An 18143-nucleotide genomic window follows, 5' to 3' on the forward strand; every position below is an offset into this window, starting at 1 on the left:
GCTCTCCTTCATTCTATATTTGTGCCTTGTGGTATTTCTTCTGTAGGGAAAGTAACTTACATTTGTCTTGGTTGATTTTTATTTTGTCTGTAGCCCAGTAACCTAATGTATCAAGGTCCTTCTAAATTCTACTCTTACCCTCAAAAGTGTTTACAACCCATCTCAGCTTTTTGTCTTGTGCACACTTGATCAGAAAGCTTGCTATTGCATCCCAGAATGTATCCCTTAGGAATACTTATGAAACCTCTTACCATACTGACAGCAATACATTGATATACATTCTTTGTGTAGCAGAAAGCCCCCTTTGTACATTTCCCTTCTGGACACTGATATAACAGCAGACCCTTCTTACCTGCAAACCCCCCTCCCCCCTTTGTGCATTTTTTTTTTCCTTCTCAGTATTTTCCTTCTTAGTATAGAGACCTAGTGCACTCATGAAATGGGTGTGGCAAGGCTCAGAGCAAGCCAGAAAGCTGAAGTGGCTTTCTGTAGGAGAAACCTACAAACTACATCTACATATCAATTAAGCTCAGTGTTACTAAAGAAAACAAATGAACTAAAATGTCCACTGCAAAGACTGTAAATATATCCTGGTGCTAATAACTCACTTACTGTCCCCAGTAACCTTTGATCCTCACTACTTCACATTGCATTTTTATATATTTCTCACAGTGCATTTTTATATTTCATCTGTCTTGTCTTGATATGAGCATTTTTTATTTTATATTTTATACTCTTAAACCCTTAAGGAATGTACTCCCTGTAGAATGAAGTTACACCCTGGACCATTGTTAAAACTGCATTGAAATTATAATTGTAAAGTGATAAAATCTGTTATATTCAACAGGTCCCTTAAGTGAATACGAGTGAATGGTGATCATCAGTAGGTAACTAAGTAACAATAGGAACTCCATTTTAAGCTAATCAAGCTAAAGAACTGATTTCTGGAACTAAGCACTCAGCCTATGGACTATTCCTGTAACCCATGACAATACAGCCATTAAATCAATAAGTCAAGAGTGGACTGCCAAAACTTCAGGTACCAGCAGGCAGAGACCCCTGTGACTAACAGCTGTCATGTACTACTCAAGACCCAAGTGGGACAGTGACCTCTGGATTGAGTAGCCAAGATGATGCTGCAGGAATCACACAAGTCTGCCAAAAAGGGATAAAAGGCAGTGAAGTTGACCCTCAGTGGCAACGTCTCATCTAGCACCTGACCTACCAAGACAGATGGACAAGCAGGCAACCCCCTTCTTGAAATGACATAACCTTGAAGGAAGCTGACCATCAACAGCAGACTCCAGGGCCTCCCATAGGTATATATACTGACACCAGTGCTCACACAATCACTGCAGCAGCTACTATACTACATGGGTTTGAATGACATGGGTTTCAATGAGTGAGTGCATGTGTGCGCGCTAAGGTGACCAGTAGCACCCATAACTCAAAGTTTGCATTTATTATTTTATGGGTAACTCACATCCCATCCAATAAACTAGAATTTATTATAGTCCCATGAGTCAGTCCTTTTTAGCCAACATTTGTTTGTAACCACCTAACAGTAATTTTACCTAGACCATAATTTTCTAGTTGATGTATGACAATACAATGTAGGACTACATCAAAATCCTTACTAAAAGTCCAAGGTTATTACTTTCTAAAATATAAAATAAAATGTTAAATTACCCCAAAATGAAATGTGGTATTTTGTTGCAATTTTAACACAATGTTTTGGGATGCTCTGAAATACTTTTTCCTCTGCTTCTTTTGTTCAATCACAAATAAATAAATAAATAAATAAAATTCTAATTTTCCACACAGCTCTTGTTAGGACCACAGTTAGCTGATAAAATTTGTGCTTTTCAGGTCCCTCTCATTAACAAGATACACTGCCTTTTAGCAATCATCTTTTTCCTGGACTTAATTTTCCCTACTTGCAGAATAAAAGCAATGACTTTTTTCATTAATGAAAAAATATATTTACATTTTCATGATGTAGCACTGCAGGTCAGCTACAGGGAGACTGTATTATGGGAGAAGCAATTTGGCCAGGAAATTTGATTACTAGGAATAGGAGCAAAAAGAAACTGCAGTTCCCCAAAGGGTCCCATAACAAGCTCAGAGGAATGGAGCTGAAACAAAATGAAATGCTTTGTTGCAGGTCAACAGACCAAACCAAAATGGTTTGATTAAATTAAACATATCAGAACTCAAACACAATGATATTTCCAAATCAAAATTGTGGAAAGGTTGTGTTTTGCTAACAATTCTAATGTTTCAACTCTTCTTCCCAATTTGAAACAAACAGAAAATCCCTTTAAATAGCAAAAATTTCTGTTGGGCAGAAATTGTAATTTTTTCTGTCACTTGCATTAACAAGTGAAACTCCAGGCTCACAGTCATGTTTGGTAATGATGACACCTCAGCATGGTATGATACTCCAACTGTGTGGGAAATGATTAATGTGCAATTTTATTTAGAATCAGTTTAAAATGATGAACCATGGCCACAGCGATAAACTAGATAAAAAATGGGATCTTTAAGGCATTTGCATCTGGGTCAGAGCACAGCAGTATAAAAGTAGTGTAACTTATAAGTACTCCCCATTTGCTAATATTTTACAATAGCAGGAGTTATTCCACTATTCAGCTCTCTCTTTACCTATGGTCGCAAAGTGCCAGACTAAAACAACATTAAGAATGATAGGTAACGAGAGACAGACAATAGTGTCTTTGGCCTGATTGTAAAAAAAAAAACTGGTGTAAATCAACAGCATTTAAAAAAAACTCAGTTGGATGCTGACTCCACAGCTGAAAGCTCCATGCACCAAGGACTTCAATCTTTATTGTAGGCATATCAGATGTACTGTAGTTGCTTATCTGAGGAAACAGGTGGGAATGTACAGTAGCAATAGGTCTAAGAGATAAACTGGACCTTTATGATTAAAGAGTTTTATAAGTAATAAAAACCTTAAATTCAATATGATATTTATGAAAAGTCAATGGGGAGATTTAAGGGCATGGCTGATATGATAGCAAAAGCCAGTCACAGAGTACTTGAGCTACTGAATTTTGGATGTACTTAAAATGATGAACAATAGAGAGCCTTCAGGAAGGGTTGCAATTAAGAATCACAAAAATCAAACCAGAAAATACAAATAAATTTGTCAATTTCTCCTAGTCCCTTTGGTATAGCGATAGTAAAACTGTAATTACAGCAGTCTGAACAAGATAAGAAATTACAAGAAACAACATCTAAAATTGAAGCAGGAAAGCAGCCCAGATTTTTTTTAAAGTAATTTGGGGTAGGGGAAGGGATTGAGTATCTCTGTACAGTTTTGTTTACATTTTTATCAGCTTCTGTACTTCCTGGTTTCCCCAAGGCCCATAACCAGAAATACCACAAGCAAAGCAGCCCAGGTGATTACTATCCCTGGACAGAGCCAAGATACTAGAAATCTCACTAAGCTTTACTGCCACCAGATTTTCAGCCTATTTTTCAGTGCAAACTATATTAAGATTAAGCTTTGAATAAGCATGTGATTCTATCTGAAGAAGAAGAAGAAGAAAAGAACAGGAATCCAAACTTTCCCATATTTGTTCTCATCATTGTAAACATTGTTTTTAAAGAAGAGTGCCTTAGCAATTCAAGTACCAATATGTAAGCAACAGTCCTTCTTATAAAAGCAGGTCAGGATTTAGCATTCCTGTTTAACTCCCTCTCCTAAGGTAATCGGCCCTTCTACCAATACTGAGTAGATAATTATCTCTGTGGTAACTAGCTCCTCAGCAGGAATTTTTCATGTGCAAGGTTTCATTTACCAATTTCTCTTTGTGCTAGTTTGCCAAATGTTCCTCCTGAGGATTCCCAACTTTTGATCATTATTTTTTCACTGTCAGAGAGAAGAAAGAATCTGGATCTCCTATCCCTCATGCTGAAAAGTGGATTTCAGAACTAATGTTTTTTCTCATAATTCCAGAAGCATCCTGTTCTGCACTGTAAATTTGCAGAATTGATTAATGTATTCTTTCACCATCTTCATGAAATCCAGCAAATCTGGGGCTCCACACTGAAGTTCTTATCTAGGCAAATTCCTATTGAATCCTGTGTTATTTTTCCTCAAAGTTCCTATAAATTAAAGTATAAGCCTGGTTCAGCTATCTTCACTCATGTTTATTAATTGTTAATTCTATATAATTTATTTCAATGGTAAGGTGCAATGTAGTGTATGGGTACCAGAACCTGATCCAAGATGTTTAATTATTGGCTAAACAGTAATGTAGTATAGGTTCTCATTTTATAGCATGGAACACTATCATGCTGGGAGACAGTTGAAACAAATTGATTATATGTTCTATTTTTCCTGAGTCGGTACCAGTTTCTAAGTTATTCTGTATTACACTGAACAAGACTTCTTACAAGCTGAAATATCTGGCTATCATTATTTCAGTCAAAACATGGAAGCTTTGGTGACTTGAAAATGTGCATAAGAATTTCCTAATATGGAATAGAACAGAGCAAGATTTAAAAGTGATGAGCAGAAAGAAAAAATTAGTGTAGATGATCTCAAAGCTGTTAACAGCGCATGTACAGAATTTCAAGATTAACTCATTCAGAGCCTTAAATTACTGGGGAGGGGAGGTTCCTTCTCCATCCCCCTGAAATATCTTTCAGAGTCATAAAGTCAGAAAGACAAAGAAGTTATATTTTGGTGCATTATTTTTAGGGTAAAAAAAAACAAACCCACACACACAGAAAGGAGTCTCAAGCCTCTCTACTGCAATTTTGAAAATATGATCGCAAGTATAAGAGAAAAAAGAAAAATCCTATGGCACAACATTTCATTTAGAACCTATTTAGATTTTTTTTTTTTTTATCTAGAAAGAACCAAAGAGGTAGAAAGTGAAGTATAAACACTGCAGGTTGCAGCCATGACCTTGAGAACATTTCTGGATGACACAGATAGCTTCAATCACATCTCTGTCACTGTGCAGGGATGCATGCTTCAAATAGAAGGGTCACACGACCTTATCCAACAGGTGCACTCCTCTTCCTAACACTCATACTGTACATACTTGCATCTAATCCAAATAAACAGTAGCCATGCTGAGAATAAACCTTTAAAAGCAGAAGCTGCAAAGAAACATAGGGCACAGTTTGGCTGTATGGTCTGCAGTTACATTGTAAGAATAAAAGCATGTTGAGAAACTGAAAATAAAATAAAAATAAATAATAATAATAATAAAAAAAACCCCTCAGCAGTTTTAGAAGCCTGAACATTAGCTTTTGTTCACTGAATAGTTGAGTTTTATCAGCTCTGGCCTTTCTGCTGGACATGTCTGTTTAAGAGTGCCATTTCCTGAAGCTTTTATATTATTATGTATTTATTGGTTCAATTAATTTTGTTCTCAGAAGGAAAGTACATAGGGGTTGAGCTATCTTTCCATACTTTGATAGCTATTTTTGGCTCCAGTTTTTAATTAATGGACCAGGGGTGAGATATTTGGTTAATAAAGCAAAACAATATTATCAAATAATAAACAAAAATGAGAACATCACAGCCTAACTGTGCTCATTTAAGTCAAGCTACTGCATCATCATTGTTTTCTATGTTCCGTTTTTCCATTAATAAAGAAATAAATCATTTTACAGTTTGTTCTTCATTATAAGTATATAATTTAATCTGAAAATATAATCAAAATTGATGAAGTAAATGACACCTACAATAGAGGAGGCTGTTTGATTGAAATTAATGGTGGAAAGAAATAAGAAGTGGGAAGTGTCATAAGGTCACTGGGACTTCTTTTTTATAAACATGAACAACAGGAAAAACGTAGTTGCACCACAGAGCTCCTATGTTTATTAATGTTAAAGAGGACTTCTTTTAAAGTTAGAATACAGGTGCATTACTAGGATTAAATCTGCAGATGTAGATCAGGTATGGGCAATTTCACCTCCACTGATTTGAATTCAGTATAAGTGGACAGTGACAGATAGCTTTATTGGGACTTCTTTGATATTTGGCATTTCAGAAATCTCAGCTCTTAGAGTCAATAGATTGTGTAAAGATAACTGTTTTCATATTAAGCCACCATCACCAAAATCCTGTCATTCGTTACTTTTTATCATTCCAAATACAATATTCAAATGTGATCTATAGATTTTCCCTGAAGGTTCAAAAGGAGAAGAAAAATACACCCATTTTTAATTTTTGATTGTTTGGCTAATCTAATCATCAGTAACTGATGCATACTTTTTGAACATTTGGAGTTGGTAATACTACTGAGTCCCAAAACCAGACAAACAGCTCTTCACTGGCCTTTCTCAAAAGGGAGGATGGCCTCACTGTGATTCCTAGTGAGCAGCAGTCTGGGTAATAAAGGAAAAGTAAAAAAGCAACAATGTTAATCCGCCACTAATGGTGTCAGTAGAGAGGTGAACAATCAGGTATGAAGACCACAGTCAACCACTGAAATGGTTCTCCAAGTTGGAACTGAGGCACTGTACCAGGAACCCTGGTCTTTTGTTAAAAATTCTGGTCTGGAACCAAAAGATCAAGCTTTATTCTCTAAACTTTGTTCACTGACTTCCTATGTGACCTTGAGCCAGTCATCCCCATGAGAAACTCAGGCACAGAAAGTTTTACTAATACTGAAAAAAAGAAGATGAAATTCTCTTTTTCTCTCTTTTTTAAATCTGTTTTAATTAGACAATGGTGGAAGCTGAGGCAGTTATTTTATAGCACAGTAAACAATCCTGGATCTGAATCTAGGTACCACTGCAAAATACTACCTATTGCCTACTTTATTCCCTTTTTTTTTTCTGTACTTTTAAATAAAAAAAATTAAATTTGCAGATGAACTTGTAGCAATCTTAAATGTGATAAATGTGACTAGTTAGAAGTTTCTTTCCAGGCAGGAATACATACTCTTTAGAACAATGTATATATACATATTTGTTAAAACAATTTATATACTCTGGCATGAACTATACCTTTCAAAACTCATCCAGGGGAACGTGGTTGATTAGGGAAAAAAATACATTCATAGTCCCACTTAAATTCCTTTAACTGGATCTTTAACTACTTAAACAGTTTAATAGGAAAAAAAAAAAACATTTGGGGCAATGAGGTTCATCATTGTAAGGAATAAATAAACTATTAATGCATTTTTCCTTGTTTGGCAGACAAGGTTGTTTGCGTAAATCTGATATTTTTTATTTACCCAACTAACCTTATTTGCCTATGTCCTTCGACCAACATGGCTACAACCTATACCCCTTTTTTCCTTGTTTGTTTTCTACATTTGGCCAGGCATTCAAACCACTTATGACATACAAAAGCATGGCTCTGCTTTTTTGAAATTCAAAATTAAGCATTTGTCAAAAACCATGTCAATGGAAAGTTAAAAAATGCTATGCCAATGGTGCTTCATGAGTAGCTGCTCATCTCCAGATGTTTTAGAATCTGATTTATCATCATCAGATGAACCTTCACAGCTGATTCACCATGATAAAGAAAACAGTAAGAATGTTGGTTTGATGTCAAGTTCCCATTTCTGAAGTTAAGAAAAAATTTCTAAGATAAAAAGATTAGATTTAGAATGAAGGTCTTTAGAAAAGTTTCATGTAAAGTATCAGATATGAACATTTTGGAACATCCAATACTAGAGTTATTCCCAGCAAGTTTTTGATCAGGTAGCAGTCTACCCATGAGCTGGAAAGCAGGAGAAAAAATAATGAACAACATAAAACAACAAGAAAAGAGAATTTTAAAAAGGACCAAACCAACCCTTTGCAGTCTCCTACCTATCCTAAATTTTTAAAAAAGTCCAACCTAAACTCTAAATCCACAGAGAATGAATTACAGTAGGATACTAGAGAAACTTCTTTCTCTGCCATGTTACTTATATTCATCCCAATATCCAGATTTAGGTCATAGAAAAAGGTTTTGAGAACAGAGAAGAAAATCCACCTGATGTAAGACTGTCTTCCCTGAACCGCCCCTCCCCGCAAAAGACCCATAAATACATTCCCTGACTAACAATATACATTTGTTGCTCAATTCTCATTTCATTTTCTTTGCTACGTTGTCATTGTTATGTCATTTCTCTCTCTCCCTTTCAGATTTAAAAACCAGTTTGGTGTTAATTTGTAATCCTTTGACTGGAGTTCTGGATGAGTAATTCTTGATGTGCGCCAAATACATCATTGCCCAATCAAGATACTAGGAAATGAAGAAAGAGTATTCATGACTTCTTTGGAGGAGATGTTTGCATTTGTACCTTCAAGTTTTGAATCTACATTTAGAGAAGGGGTCGCCAACTTGAAATAGCACAGGCAGCCTCCCTATACAGCACATAGTAGATCAGGGTAGGGACTGGCAGACTAGTGGCAGATAGGGCAGGGAGCAGAAAGCAGATTAGAAGATTGAGCAGGATACACAGGGCAGGAAGCAGAAATCAAGAGTAGCAGATGGAATAAGAGGAAGGGGATCTGAGGGCCATATGGGGGGGAGGAGCTAAATTGTGACATGCCTGCCAAAAAGGTTAGCTCCCACTAATTGCCAACATTTGTTTCTATATTTTCCCTTCTATCTGTTGAATTCACTGGGCACATCCAGATGAATACGCACCTGCCTCTGCACATGCCAAATTTGCAGCACGTGGCAAAATTAGACCCATGGACTTCTGGGGGGGGAGGGGAGGGAGTGGGGCAGGGCACGGTCCTGTGCCATGCCCTGAGGCAACTGAAGGCTCAGTCTTTCACAGAGACATTCCGCACCATTGCCCCGGTGCTGAATGCAGCACAGGCAGCAGTGCAAGCTGCAGGGACCTGGCCCAGTTTGCCAGGTAACTAGGGTTTTGGGGGACTGGAGGAGGGGGAGGGGACCATGGGGGAGGCCCCACCTGGTCCCAGCCCCCATTCATTCCCCCCAGCACCCATTCATTCCTCCAGGTTCCCACTCACTCTGCCAGCCCCCCATGCTCACTGGCAGTAGCAGCAGTGTTTGGGGATGCTCAGGGTTTCATGGCACAGACCCCCTGCACAGGGGGCAGCAGGTCTCAGCCCCAGCTGCCTGGCCCCCCTGCTGCCGCATTGCATGGGTGCGGCCCAGCTCAGCAGGGTGCCACACATTGTCTCAGAGCTCCAGCCACTCAGGCTGAGCAGTGATGAGCCCTAGGTGACAGCTGTAGCACCCCCAAGCTTCCAGACAGTAAGTGATGCACTGCCAAGCCAGGCTGCACCCTCACAATGTGGTAGCAGTAGCATTGGTGCCAGGCGGCCAGGGCAGAGCCCTACTGCCCCCTACGCCATGTTGGGGGGCTGTGCTATGAGGCCACGAGCGGCCCCCACTGCCGTTACTGTCACTGGTAAGCTGCTGGCAGTGCAGAAGGTTGGAGTTGGGTGGGGGAGCAATCGAGAGCCTGGAGTCCACCAGGGAATCCCTGAATTCCCAGCCTCCTGATCCCTCCTCCACACATCTCCAGCTTTATGCTCATTCTCCTGCTTGTCTCAAGCCTCTGGAGGACAGAAGTCAGAGCAGGAGAATGAGCAGGGGGCTGGAGATGAACAGGGGACTTGAGATGAGCCCCTGGAGATGAGCTGGAGATGTTCCCCTGCTCATCTCCATCCTCCTGCTGGTTTCCCTGCTCATCTCCGATCTCCAGGTCTCTAATTCCTACAAGGCTGTAGTCATTATCACATAGGAGAAGGGCCAGTTTCTTATGCTCGTTTCCCAAGGTCCTGGCATTTGTGTACAGGAAGTTGTCTGCCATGTGAAGCCCAGTGCTTCCCTGAAGGGTTAAGTGGGACCTTTCCTTGGGCTGTCACCAGAGTGGGATCCCTTAGGATCTTAATGTTGGTCTTAACTGGCAACTTTTCTTGTCTATTTCAGGCTCACGCATGTCTTGACAGCCGTCTCGAAAGAAGAGAATTAGTGCAGACTATCAGACTTCTTCTCCAGTCTCAGGTGAATCCTGTGGTTGGTCTTGCTCAAGAGTTAAGCCCTCTAAAGGTACAGACAAATCACAGCAAATAATGCAAAGAAAAAGAAGCAAAGCCCACCTGGGCTGATGACCCTGGTCTGCCCCTGGTCCCAGGATCAATCTGGGGATTTTTCCCTTTATGTTTGTCAGGTTAAATTTCTAGCTGCTAGACTCAGCGTGCTACTGGCCCATTGAGGCAAAGGCACAGTGGACTAAGCAACCAAAAGGAAAAAGAAAGTAATTTAAAGTTAATACCCGTGTAACTGGGCTCAACCGTTCTTCTTCCAGCTGGCCCCTTTCTCTGTTACAGTTTCCTCCACCACTTGCACTGCTTCACTTGGCAGCGTCTCTCCAGCCAGCATGTCCCAGCCTAATTGAGCTCCCCAGAGCTCCACAGCCAGCTATCCACCGGCTCTCCACCATTGTGGCTGTCTCACCCTTTCTTCCAGGTCTCAGGACATTGATACCCGCTCCTTGACTCCCTGTGCTCTCCACACTTTTCCACTTCTGGCTCTTCATGTTCCTTTTTCTCTCTCCAGGGCCACTCTAGCAGCATGGAGCAGCTGCTCTGGAACCGTGGCTTCCAGGACACTCTTCTCCTTGCTCTTGGCAAGTACCTTCCTTGTTTCCTCATCTTCACATCCAGGAATAAACTAATTTGATGAAATTAAAAGTGCACCCAAAAAATCAGCACTGAAGCATGAAAAACTTCACAGTAAGTTTGTAAGAACACATAGTATTTCCTCCCTGCAGCAAGGGAGGTTAAGTTGGATATTAGGAAAAAACTGTCTTACTAGGACGGTGGTGAAGAACTGGAACACATTACCTGGAGAGGTGGTAGAATCTCCATCCTTGGGTTTTTTTTGAAGGCCTGGCTTGACAAAGCCCTGGCTGGAATGATTTAATTGGGGATGGCCCTGCTTTGTGCAGTGGTTGGATTAGATGACCTCCTGAGGCCCCTTCCAAACCAAATTTTCTGTGATTCATAGTGTATGTTGAAAGTGTGCAGTGGGATCCAGTAGGATGGACCTCTAAGTTCAACTATCATCACTTTATTAGTGCAGATATATGGCCCACAAAAGCACCATCACAACAATATCCACATTCTGAAATCATTTTAATTATAGTTTAAAATAAAAACAAAACAGCTACATTGTTTAAATTTTTTATTATAGGCCTGACCCAAACACATTGATGTTGACTGGAGCTTTCACATCAATATCAATAAGCTTTAATAAAACTATAACATTTGGTATAATATACATATTTATATTGATTTTATTATTATGGATTTAACCAAGTTACATTCTGATGACAGACTCAGCAATAACCTGTAATGGCCCAAACTACTTTTAGACCCCATTTGTTTTAAACAAAGCAGTTTCAACAATGTATATACAGGCTTAGGTCTATTCATACGTGGACTATGAAATTACATTGGCTGCTTCTGGTAGCTGACAAAGGCTGTGGTGTGAGCAAAGACAAGGGAAAACATGAAAACTAATGTATCTTGGGAAAAAATATACAATTATTGGGTGCAGCCACATGGAACAATGAAAGAAAAAAAGCCACAGGGAAAAGGCATTAAAATCTTTAAACCCAGGAAAACTCAAGAAGGAAATACAAAAATGCACTCATAAAAGGACAATGCATCCATGTGATAAAGAATATAATTAGAGCAAAACTAAATAAAAATGTAAGATGAACATGCTTAGAAAACCCCTAGAAGACTCTTGGGAAAATATATTAAAGTATAATATTTAAAAGATTAAAATAAAACATACTCCCCTGCACACACTTACAGCCAGAACTGTATGCTTCTAAGGGAAAACTGTTTGCTTTTAAAAGCAAAAAGTTGAATATACAATGCTGAAATCGGTTCCCCTTTTCATGCTGAGTATTACATATCATAATAGTTACTGCTACCTTTTCTGATAGTTCCTACAACATCAAATAATTAAAAATACTCTAGCCTGTGTCTTCTGCTCCCTATACTAAATTTCCATCCTTGCATTGCTTCTGTCCATATTGTATGTATCAAGAAAAAAAAATCATTCTCCAGGACTCCAGTTGTCATTGTTTTCCCAGGATATCTAAACTTACACTTTAACTTGAAAATTAAAGGATCCAAACTTGTTTGTTAAAATGTATTGTCATGTGAATGAAATATAACAGTTGCAGATCTCAGAAATGAAGTCCCTGTTCACTGACCTATATCGTTAATACTATTTTAACTTTGTAGAAAAGAGGATAAGCTGCACAAAATGTTTACACTATACATGCCTTCTCATGGGCATTTTTATTGTTCTGTCATTATGTTTCAGTATTATAAAGTTAAACAAAAATTAAACTCACAAACTGGCTATCACAATTGAACAGTTATAGTGTTTCTCAATAATAAATAATGTCTTTTAGTCTGATGTTTACAGGGGGATATTAGAGTTGAAATGGTATGACAAACAAGGCATCTATAGCCTTATTTTGGTACCAGAAATATATGGCACATTCTTGTACAAGTACTGAGCAACTAGTACTCTTGATAAAGATGGAGCACCCATGAATGGTCAATATTTATAAAAGTGAAATGTGTAAATATAATTTATATTTTGATTCACTTGGCTCTAATTTAACTATAATTTCAGGGAAAATATATTTTACTAGGAAGAAAGATGCTCAAACCCGTGAAGTTCCAATGTCCTTCTGCAAGCTGCTGAAAGCATTTGACACTCTTGACAATAACTGCTGGATCAAGACCTGGCAGAACATCTATATTCTTTTGAAGGCCATTGCAGGTATTGGTCAGACTGCAAAAGGAATAAATTGACTGAACACTGAAGAAAATAACTGCTGCATTAGAGCCAGATGAATGGGTGATGAGGATAAATTAATTATTTTCATACAACATTAAGGTATCATAGCATGGAATCCTCTCAATGAATCCTATTAATAGAGGTAATACTGAGAGGTTGGGAGTCAGGATAAAAGTCAGGATAATATCTGCCCACTGACTTTTCCCAACTGTTTTATTTATTTATTTTTGTTTTAGTACAGTATGGTCAAAAGTGGCAGAACTGGCAAGAGTTTTATTTTTAAATGCTTACAATTGCTTCTTGGAGAAAGAAACATAAAATAATGCCAACTGATAGGATTCTGTTTAGAATCCTTTGTTTATGAGGAATGCTCCCCTTCAACTCTTTTGTCATAAGTTTATTTGTTTATTTTTAATTAGATCCCAGGTTACTAAACCTTCCTAATCTTTTGCTCACCCTTCCTTAAAATGAAAATACCTGTGTGATGCTGAGATTAACATTTGTAAACAGGACTTGTGGCTAAAAAGCCTTTGGCTATGCCCCTAGAAATATGGCTGGGCATTTCTTGGCTTGCTGAACTTATTTATTTTTTCTTCATTAAAAAAAAATAAAATACGCATACCAACAAATTATCTCAACACATAAGCAATAAAAGTAATGCATGCATTTTTAAATGTTTTTACATACTGGCACAAAGCCAATTTGCAGGCTCTACCAACAACAACTGCTATCCTAAAGAACAATGAATTCAAACTTTACTCACTTATCTTCCCAGGCAACATCCTCTGAGATAATAAATAAGGCCTTGTAGCCATCCCAGAATGTTAACATAACAGTATCAGGCTCCACTAAACCAACAGAAGGAGCCAATTCCAAATAAAGGGCTTCTCACTTAAGGTGTTTTTCTGCCATCTGGTTTTCACTTACAACTGTGGGCTGTTTCTTTATGAAATTACAGAATGTGTGTCAAGAGGTAGTTGTAGATGAGCTGGGGGTCTTATTTTGTCAATCATGGGGAAAAGAGTCTTAGGGTACGAACAGATGTTGCCTGATGTTGTATTTCTGCTGCCAAAACAATTTCTATGGTGGCACAAACATTGATTATTATGCCGCATCAGTGGCACAACAAAAAACTAAAATTGTGCCACTTGATTATGGTCAATGTCTGTTTAGTCTGAGGTGGTAGAGTGCAGGCAACCTGGAGTTGAGCTGCCCACACTTTACCATCATCTTGGGCAGGTGCTCCAAGGGCCTGGTCCTGTGCACCCAGGTAGGGTTGGACTTCTCAAGCCCCCAAACCTCTTGCCTGGCTTTCTCCACTTACAAAGAGGAGCCCCAGGGGTGCATCTCCACAACTGGGGAAATGTTATGTGGGTCCTGGCATGGAGGCATGAGACCCAGGGAACCCTGGGCCTGCAGGCTGGTATCTGCACTGAGCAATGCCTCTGCAGGATGCACTAAAGATTCCCTGGCTCCTGCAAGAGGACCCACATTAACCCATGCTTCATGCAGAAGCACGGATCAGTGTGGGTCTTGCTGTGGAGACATGGCCCACTGAGGATTCCCCAAATCCCATGACACTCCCCACCATCCTGTGCTTGGATCCATACTGACCTATGCCTCAATATGAAGAATAGGTTAGTGTAAGTCCTGGCAAGGAGATGCAGGCTGGCATGGGAACTGAGGAATTTTTAGGGCCCCATGCCTCTATGCCAGGACCTGCATAGACCTGTGCCTCCAGGTTGGCATGGGGCTCAGTACACATACCAGCAGGGAAGCATATGGTCCTGGGAATTCTCCAGCTCCCATACTGCCCTGCACCTGCTTGCCTGGACCTTGCCTGCTTCAGCCTGGATCTGCTTCAGGCAGAAGTATGGGTCAGCATGGATCCTGGCATGAAACAGTGTGGAGAAGCCAGAGAATCCCTGGTGTCCCATGCCTTCTTTTAGAACCCACACCAGCCCACACTTCAGGTGGAGGCACAGGTCAGCACTGGTGTGAAGGCATAGTGCACTGGGGATTCCCTGACTCCTGCACCACCATGTCAACCCATGCCTTCATGTGAGGCATGGCCAGGGGAACATGTCACCCCCTGTCCTGCATCAATCAAACATGTCACCTCCTGTCCTGCATCCAATCTGATGTTGGACAAGGAGCAATGTGTGTGTTGCCCAGTAAAGCTCATCAGCTATGGTGGGACATGTGTATTTCTATTCTTAGATTATTTCTCTCACAATTACCATGAGCAACATCCCATGACAGAGAGATTTTCCTTATTGTACTAATTGCCCCTATGCTTTTAAATTATGAAAAACTTACAGCCACATATTTCTATCAATTGGCTTTACTAGTGGGTACAGGTGAGATCCATATATTTTATTTATAGATGCTAGAGAAGTAAACTGGATGTAGTAATAAGCATAAGTCATATAAAATGGTACCCAGCTATATTTAATAATCTTGGCATAATTTTAGAAAGTGATGTAACATACAGGTACCTATCTTCATTATTTCAATCTTCCATATAACTGTTGTGTCTGATCACCTTGTATCCAAAGAAATGTGTGCATCAGATGCAAGTAGCATGAGGAAAGTAACAGACCACTTCAGCTGTAAGGGCTAATCAGGATGAAGCCCATGCCAGGTGAAGATGAAGACCATGCTAAAAATCCCATTTGTTAAAATGTGGAAAAGAGCCATGAGAAAATAAAGGATTTGTGCCACAACATGATCGTACAAAGTGGTATTTCAATATCTTTTAACATAAGCTTTTAGATGAGATAGCAATTCTTCTTGTAGTATTGATTGGCCATGAGCATTTTTTTTAAACTTACCTTTGTTTTTACAATTTACTTTGTTGTAAATTTCCAATAAAAATCTGCTTGGCTTATGGTAAATCACACTATGCAGTATATAACAAAAACTGCTTTTTACTGCACTTACTAATACATTGATTTTTATGGTGCCTGTAGCTATACAGAGTTAGTTACAAGTAAGGTTGTAAAAAAAGACCCCTTTTTCCACGTGTCCACACTCCATGTGGGTTTGTACCCACTAAATATTTTTTATTATTTGCTTATTGTTACAGCACACAGGAGCTGCATTAATGTACTAGGGATCCATTGTGCTAGCATGATACAGACTCACAGCAAAAAAATGATTATTGCACCGGAGACTTTATCAACTCAATATGGCAGAGGAGACAACAGATGTACATAAATAGAGTGAAAAGTACAAGGGAACAATGAAGTACTAGTAGTCATCCTGATAGACAGAAGTAATAAATGTACATCAGGCTCACAGTTGTAAAGAGTACAGAAAAGGAAAGGATTATGGAGGGTTTGAAGGAGAATAATGACATAGCTTTGTAGGTAATTATGGGGAATATTATGGACATTGTGGCTGATTCAGATGTGCAGGCATGCGTGGTTTGTGGCACAGCAAGCCACACATGTTCAACGTTAAGCTATGCCTAGTGCTGCTAATTTGCAGTGTTGAGCCAAAAAAAAAAAAGAGAGGCACAAAGCACTCCTGGACTGGCTGGGGCTCAGTGTGCCTCAAGATGGGAGCAGGCAGCCTTCGGCTGCCTGATCCCTTGTCTCAGCATGCCTGCTTCACTGTGGAGCCCCCACGCTGAGGCACATGGAGCACCCACACTGAGCCACCCTCCAGCTGGGGCTCAAGGTGCTTTGAGACTTGGGGGGGGGGGGGGGAAGGGGGCAGGGGAAGGCAGCCCGCGGCCTAGACTCAGTTTAATAACTAATAGCCTTTTGATAGACATATATTAGAGGGTAACAAAAATGGACATCATTTTGAAACAGATTCACATTACTCCTTACCAGAATCTCTACCAATCAAAAGCCACAGAAAACAATATCAGAGAAAAACTATGTCACAAGATTATTGAAAAACAATAGAATGCTGAAAGCTTACTATGGAGGAATCAAGAGAAGGCATCTTCCAACACACTTTTTTAGTCAAAACTGTGACGTAAGTTTCAGCAGTACTACACAATAATGCTGGAGACTTATCTGATTATTCCTTAAATGTATACAAAAAGGAGGTTTGCTGGATGCTTTTCATAGATAGCAAAATATTATTTTAGTGCTTTTGAAGTTATATCTAACCTCCAAAAGCTTGGCACATTTTATCTGGCACTTATCAAAGAGTTGCTTATAATGTAAATAGCATATCAAGTCAGTAAAATAAAATATCATTGAAGACAGACAACCAGCAAAAATCTTACAGAAATTATATTTAAAATGGAAAGTATATAATTTCTATGTGGAGCAATGGAACAACAAGATTTATACCATGCTTATGAATCATTATAAAAAAGAGTACTTTGTGTTCTATCCCATGTTAAAAGTATGAATGCAAGTTTTATAAAATGAGAAATTTAATGGTGCACTACAATACCAAAATTATAGATTGACTGTCATCTGCTATTAAAGTCAGATCTTACAAAGACACAGAGTGATTGCAGTCTGCTGGGTTATTTATGACCCTTAATGTTTTCTTATCATCCTTTATGATGCTCCCCCACAAAAACCCAGATCTCTAATTTTCACAAGAAAAAAAAGTCACATGCTGCTCAGCTTTGGTTTCTGTTTTTCTTAAAATGTAAACCCCAATAAAAAAAATCATCTCAGACATTTGTCTGTCACACTACACCTGGTTATAGGAAAGAACAGATGTTCAAGTCTTCATACACGGCGCTACATACTTGACTAATTATCTGTAGGAAACATTTGATAGCTCCTGCCTTTCTTCCTCAGTTATACAAATCGTAGAGTTGGCAACTTGGGCTAGAGATTAAATGGACCACGATTGTTTGAGCATAATTGAAAATATTTGTTCTTTTTCCAGACTGATGAGAAAATTTATTCAAGATCAGAAGTTATTTCTAAATATATGGACTATTTATTTAGACTTGTAAAATAATGCTCTACTTCCTGCTACATATGTCTTTTAACACGGTGACTTTCACCATCTCTTTTAAGCTTGACGGTCATACATTTTTTGCTTAGGTTTCCTAATGTATTGAGATTTTCATAAAGTAGAGTTAATACTTTGAAAAGTTAATGGCATTTACGAGTATACTGCCAGCAAAATTTTAGTTAATTGAGTAGCTATATTGCCAGTCATTTATACCGTTGGGATATGGCACCAGGCATGTTTTTTTTCTTATAAGCAGAACATTAATGTTGTATGAAATATTGATCTTAGTATACTTCAAATACTAACCAGGGTCATTATCAGTCATCCATAAAAAAAGACTAATTTAAATCTTTAAAAATCCACCCAAACAACTCTATCATTGAAGAGCACACATGTCAGGTTG

At 38.9% G+C, this 18143-nt stretch overlaps 1 long non-coding RNA gene across 1 annotated transcript in view; it reads left to right on the forward strand.

Moving 5' to 3' along the window:
* The window catches only part of LOC109282212 (uncharacterized), a 36171-nt gene extending 19701 nt beyond the window's left edge, over positions 1-16470 (forward strand). The window contains exons 3-6 of the long non-coding RNA XR_002089130.2: positions 848-1319; positions 9899-9973; positions 10529-10704; positions 12632-16470. This is a non-coding gene — a long non-coding RNA (uncharacterized LOC109282212). The remainder of the gene's footprint in view (positions 1-847; positions 1320-9898; positions 9974-10528; positions 10705-12631) is intronic.
* Positions 16471-18143: the final 1673 nt, after the last annotated feature.

Source organism: Alligator mississippiensis, chromosome 5 (genome assembly GCF_030867095.1).
Source record: "Alligator mississippiensis isolate rAllMis1 chromosome 5, rAllMis1, whole genome shotgun sequence".
NCBI classification, from domain to species: Eukaryota; Metazoa; Chordata; order Crocodylia; family Alligatoridae; genus Alligator; species Alligator mississippiensis.